Source organism: Pteropus vampyrus, unplaced genomic scaffold (genome assembly GCF_000151845.1).
Source record: "Pteropus vampyrus isolate Shadow unplaced genomic scaffold, Pvam_2.0 Scaffold263, whole genome shotgun sequence".
Classification (NCBI taxonomy): domain Eukaryota; kingdom Metazoa; phylum Chordata; class Mammalia; order Chiroptera; family Pteropodidae; genus Pteropus; species Pteropus vampyrus.
Genome location: NW_011889044.1, coordinates 566,667 through 573,191, shown reverse-complemented (window position 1 = coordinate 573,191; position 6,525 = coordinate 566,667). Strand labels below are relative to the sequence as shown.

The following is a 6,525-nucleotide window of genomic DNA, read 5'->3' as shown; positions in this document are numbered from 1 at the left end:
TTTGTTTTAAGGTGATACAGCTAGCAAGTGATGGAAGAAGAATTTTAACCCAAGTCTGCCTATTAATCCAAATTCCTAGCTTATATAATGTTGAAAAGCTAGAAATAATCTATATATCCAATAATGAGTAGTTAAATTAATAGTACATCTGTGTAATGGAATATTATGCAGCTGTTAAAATGATGCTGAAAACATACTATATTGAAATACAAAACAAACTTTCCAGATGCAAAAAGGCAGGTAACATAGGTACAATATGATTTCATTTTTAAATATATAAAAATATAGACATATATATATATACTTTCCTAGAGAGGAATATAGAAGCACAATGAAAATTCAGACTCTGCCTCCCCAAAACATGCCTTTTTGGCATAGGATTATTTTGAGCTGATTATTCTGAGAAACTGCAGACACAGCAGAGGCTCTGAGACAGAGTGGGTCAGCCTTTCGTAAGGGACAGACACTTACAAAGGAAGTCTCCATTTTTAAGTGTCGGCCTCTCAGTACCAGGATGGGATAGACGACTAAATCACGAGAAGCCTGCCGTGAGAGGAGGCTCAGACTGCACGGCAAATCTTACCCTCCTTACCTCGCCCTTCCTGGTCGCCTCGCATCACTGGCCTCACCCCTAACATCTTTCTTTTATTTTTCGCTGGAAATGGTGTTTACGGTAGTGGCTTGGGCCATCTGGAGAGTTAGTCGTTTTACCTGGGTACCTTCCATGTATACATGATGTATACATGTTAATAAACTTCTGTTTTCTTTTTTTTTAAATCTGTCTTTTATTATAGGGACCTCAGCCAACAGCTCAGAATGGTAGAAGGAAAGATTTTTTCCTCCCCTACACTGGTTCAAAAATTATTAGGAATTTTAAGCTGGTGATGGCAGAGCATTGAACCCAGTACAGGATCCTCCTGAGTGTAAGGCTCTGTGGGACTGCGCAGGTCACATGCCCACACGGCTGGCCCCCGCTGTGAATACTCTTTATGCTCTGCTTTTTGTTTTTGACGGGGATCAGAATATACCACCCCAAAATATACCCCTGTGGCATACAAGTATTTCAAGCTGAAGGCAATTGACATGCAGCTGACAGAAGGACTTTCTGCCCGCCTTCTCTCTGTCTGACAGCGGGGCGGAAATTTCCCTTACGTAACGGTGATGTCGTTTTCCTTTTGTAAGGTGTTCCCCTCTGGACAAAGAGGAGAAGTATGACTCTTATCTGCATAACGACCCTCACTACACAAGTCTTATTGCCCATACGTTTCCTAGTCTCTTCTCCACAGTTTATTGCTCTCTGTTAAAATGGTACATAATCCCCCAGCTCTAACTGCCTCTTTGGGTTTTCACCTCCTTTCTGTGAAGCCCCTTTGCACATAAAAATGTTAACATCAGTAAAGAAGCATAAGTTTTTCTCCTGTCAATCTTTTGTCAGTTAAATTTGCAGGCCCCATGCAGAACCTGAGAGGGTAGTGGAAAATTTTTTTCTCCCCTCCATTTGTCAGTATTTCATTGCTTGTATGTCTTGGATGTCTTCCATTGCTTGTAATAAGAAAAAAAAATAAGTAATGAAAGGGCATCAAGTGTGGTGGGTGTATTGGAGTGTGTGTGTATATATATATATACACACACACACACACACACATATGTATATATGTATTTGCGCGCGCACACACACACACACAATGTTTTTCTGATTGCCTGCCTTCCTGCCTTCCTTCCTTCCTTCCTTCCTTCCTTCCTTCCTTCCTTCTTCCTTCTTTCTTTCTTGCCTAAATAATTGGCCTTAAAGCCAGGGGACAGAGTTGAGCCAACGTGAGCATTCGCACTGGAGAGTGGTAGTGTCCAGCACAAGGAGGTGGAGCCCGAGGGGGATGAGAAACGCATCAGCACGGAGTGGGCTGGTGGCGGCGGTCTGGCACGTGGGGCCCGAGCGGGCCAAGGGCAGCACCCATACAAGGGGCAGCCACCCGGCGTGGGTGTCGGAAGCAGGACGAGGCGAGGAGTGGTGGCGGTGAGGAGAGATGAGTTACGTTGCTTGTCGATCAGCAAACCCAATCTATGGAGGTCTTGGGCCAGGTTTCTCCCCGAGAAAGAGGAGTTCGAGTGTGGAAAGAGGAGAAGCTGGGAGTGACCCCGTGGTGCGTAAGGCTGGATTGGACATGCCAGTGATTTTGTGTCTTCCATAATGTTTTTGTGCGTATACGTGTGTATACACGTACATGGATGTAGATATATGTCGCCTAGCTCTTTTGATTGAAAAGGCTTGAGAACAATGTCCTTGCAATAACATCGAGCATACCTGACGTTCATTTTTTGAAATACCGTTCTCTACAAAATAATATAGTAATAATAATCATAACAATAACAAAAACAAAAAACAAAAAAGCACAGCTCTTTGAAGAAATACTTGATTCCGGGGCTCGGGGAGGAGAAGTACAAGATAAGCTTGGAACATTTTCGTGTTTGTGCCAGAAAGTAAAAAAAGTGTTCAAAGATTGATAGGAATATGTCAAAGAACATGAAAGCCAGCCTGAAGGGGCACTCGCTGACCAAATCTGGGATAATTTGAGCATCAGCGAACAATGGAAGGAACAGATATTGCCTACTGAATATGATAAGCATTCGTAAGTCCATTGCTAATGTGCATAAATAAGTGAGTAAATGAATGCGGAGCAGAGAAAGCTTTTCTCTACAGTGTCACGCTAACCGACAACTGTGGAAGGAATGACGGAATTAGGAAATCATTTGGCATCATAGCAGAAAATCTTGCGATGCTTCCAGACAAAGAATAGAACTTGCAAAGGTAACTTACAAAGGAAAGATAACCGGACGGACTTCTCATCTGCACTTTCGGTTGAAGCAGACAATTCGCATTTCCATTTCCAGACCCTTGGCAATATCCCTATGTAGAAGAAAGTTATTATTCACACGTGAGAGCAAAGGAAAGACATTTTACACATTGCAAGGGCTCTGAAAATATCTCACCCATCTACCCTTCTGACAAAATTCTCTAACCGAATGAAAATCAAGTCTCATGATAGAGAAGATGAAAAGTTCAAGAAACATTGATGAGCGATAGATCTTATGATATTTACAATTAAATCTAAATGGTTGATGATGGTGAAGTTGGGATTATACTCTGTTAAGACTTTTGAAACAGGAACGAGATTCTAGGAGGTAAAACACGGTAATAGTCTGAGACTGAAATGCTATGATCATCTCATCCAAACTGAAGATTTGGGCAATAGGGGGGATGTGGGTATTTAATTGTTCTAAAAACTTCATTTCAGTAGAAAAAGGGGAGAAGCGTCGAATTAGCTGTCTGGATGACGCGAGACTCCAAAATGCTACTCAGAGTGGCATACAATTTAAAACTTAAAAATTATTTCCAGAATTTTCCACTTAGTATTTCGGACTGAGGTTGACAGTGGTAACTGAAACCACCGAAAGTGAAGCCATGGACTAGGGGGGCCACTGCAGAGAGTTCCAGCACGATTTCACAGGACAGTCGTACCACACAGTAAGTGACTCCTCTGCAATGTATGTGAACAAACACTTCGCACAAAGGCTGTTGGTAAATTATGTACATGAGATGATTAACCACAGCTCTATTTGTAACAGTGGTAAAAAACCGTCTAAATGGCCCCAAATAGTGGGTAGTGAAATGAATTACAGATATACCTACTTGATATAATTCTTAAAGTATGAGTTCTGTAAATAATATAGAGAAAGAGGAAATGATGTTTTTACTAAGTAGAGTAGAAGATAAAAATATTCCCAGACTACGATTGCAACAGTGCAGAAAAGGACATTAGCCAATGAGCAAATGCCAGAAGGGAGCACAAATAAAAGGGGAATCATTGATGTCTTAGGCTAGTGGAATGTGGGTGAAGTCTTTTTTGTATTCATGGCTTTTATTGTCATCCAGTTACTCAAGCACTAGATGAAATCAGAGTCTCAAAACAGAGGAACAGATGGGTGGAAGTGGACAGTGCTGGAGGAGCTTTGCAGCGGAGGGACGCAGGAAACGGCCAGTGTCTGCAGAAGGGTGTGGAGTCAGGGGAAGGGAGAGGCTCTTTTGAAGATAGGAAGGAGCTACATATTTTTATGCTGATGGGAATGATTTATTGGCAGGGAGGAAAACCGATGCTGGAGAAGTCCTTCAACAAAGGAGAGGAACTGTGACCGGACGCTGAGGGGCAGCTGGGCAGGGGCCAGGTAGAGTGTGTGGCAGCAGGTGCAGGTACATTGGCTATTTGGTGGTGGAAGTTGAGGGGATTCTTTTTTTTTTTTTTTTTTTAGGCGAGGCAACCCTTGGTTGACCTCACAGATTGCAAGGACCTTGTCAGCTTACAGTCCCTTATTTTTTACGCCTATAGCACCTGGTCTTCCTAGGTGGTCTCCCATCCAAGTACTAACCAGGCCCAACCCTGCTTAGCTTCTCAGATCAGACAGGATCGGGCTTGTTCAGGTCGTCATGGCTGTAGACTGGAGATTCTATTCTGATTGATTCCATTACAGTCAGTGAACTAAGAGGCGATGGGCGAAGTGGTCTTAGAGGCTGAAAGAATTAATGGATCAAAGCAATATGGTAGAACTTCCTGAGACAACTGAGCGTCTGCTCGAGGGTCGGGCAGTCACAGGCCTTACTGACGTATCCTGTGCAACACGGCCTGACTCAGCTCTATAATGTCGGTGCCTTGAACACACAGTCTTCCTTTTTTCTGTGACTCTTAAACGAGTTTGGTTTCAGTATCACAAATTGCTATTGCCCTACCTCTTCGTTTTATATGTGAACGGAGATGTTGAAGGTGCACTTGTGCGTGGAGTGTAAGCTTACACTTACTCGTTGAACGTTTCTTCATCACACAAGAACATCTTCTGGAGACATCAGAACGAGCTGCCCCGGGCACTGATGCCACCACACACCAGAAGCCACAACCTGTGACTTATGGGTTTGAAGTAGAGTGTAGATTCTTAAGAGACGCGAGACCCCTCAGCAAAAGGTAGAGAAATACGTGTCATTTTGCTTTATGTGAGTGATATAGCTTGGATTTCTTTCTTTCTTTCTTTTTTTATTGTTGGCTTTAAGTGAAGACAGGGCCACACAAATTGCATGACTAACTCCTCTCCAAGGAGAGATACTTTTGCAGCCTACACACTGATGTCATTAAAAGTACCTAATACCAGTGAGGTGGGGGCGATTGCACATTGGGGTTTATTCTAAGTGGATCAGGAAATGGGGGAGCAAAGGGAATAGGAAGCCCTGAAGAAAAACAAACACGTTAGGAAGAAAGATAAATTAAAATGAAGCATCGAAAGTAATTAACCAAGAAAAATGGTCATGCGCAATGTGTATTCTGTCTTTGGTTCCTTTAAAAGTGCATATTCCCTGGGGAGCATGAGGAACAGAAGAGAACAATGAAAAGATGAGCGGAATTTCCTTTCTATTCCCCAGAATATTCAGCTCAGAGGGACCTCTATGCTTTTCCCTGTGCAAAAACGAGAACCTTCCCTTCCAGACTAAAAGTCAAAATTCTGGATGTTTACAGCCTAGAATTGTGAATCTGGCAACTTACGCCAGAGAGTGTCACTTTGAATGCTGGTGTTCTAGGGACTTTCCAGGTGGCGTTGAAATTACTGTTCCTTCGCACCTTTCACACTGAAGCCAAACAGATCACAAAACAATAAATATAAATGCTCAACAAACTTATGAAAAAGTGTTTAATTTCTATAATAATTTTAAAAATTCAAATTAAACCAGTAATAAACTACCATTTTTTACATGTCAAGCACCCCAAAGATTATATTTAAGACAATACCTGAAGGTAAAGGGAATGTGGGAAAGAGGGGCTCTTATCCTGCTTTTGGGAAAAGTATAAATTGACACAGCTTTTTCAAACCAACTTGATAAAATGTATCTCAGAGCCTTAAAACATTCATTTATTTAATCAAAAGTATTTTGTTGAATGTATTCTATATCAAGGGCTGGAAATTACATTCCATCACTTTATAGACATTACATAAATGATTACAAGTGCAGTGAGTCCTGTGAAAAGGAAATAAAAGGAAATAAAAGCAAGGAATTAATCCTAAGGAAGTAATCAGAATTATGCAGTAAGATCATTTAAACAGCAGGAGCTACCTAAATGTCTACAGACAGTGGATTAAATAAATTACAGCATATTCATGCAATGGAACAATACGATGGCGTTAAGAATGAACATAGCAAACACTTAGTAGCATATAGAAATGTTTGTAATACACTGGTCAATGGAAAATGACGTTATGAAAGTGTTCACAGGACCCAATTTTGTAAAATCCAAACTATCTGTACATGGACCCAATACTATCTGTATCGCAGGACCCAGTTTTGTAAAAACAAAACTATCTATAAGTGTACATGGCGGTCCCTCATTATCCACAGTTTTACTCTCTGCAGTTTTAGTTACCCTCCATCAGCCGCGGTCTGAAAATATTAAATGGAAAATTCCAGAAAAAAACAATTTATAAGTTTAAAAT

At 41.4% G+C, this 6,525-nt stretch overlaps 1 pseudogene; it reads right to left on the bottom strand.

Annotated features, from left to right (window-relative positions):
- Positions 1–4,373: 4,373 nt before the first annotated feature.
- LOC111729495 lies at positions 4,374–4,492 on the bottom strand (annotated as a pseudogene).
- Positions 4,493–6,525: the final 2,033 nt, after the last annotated feature.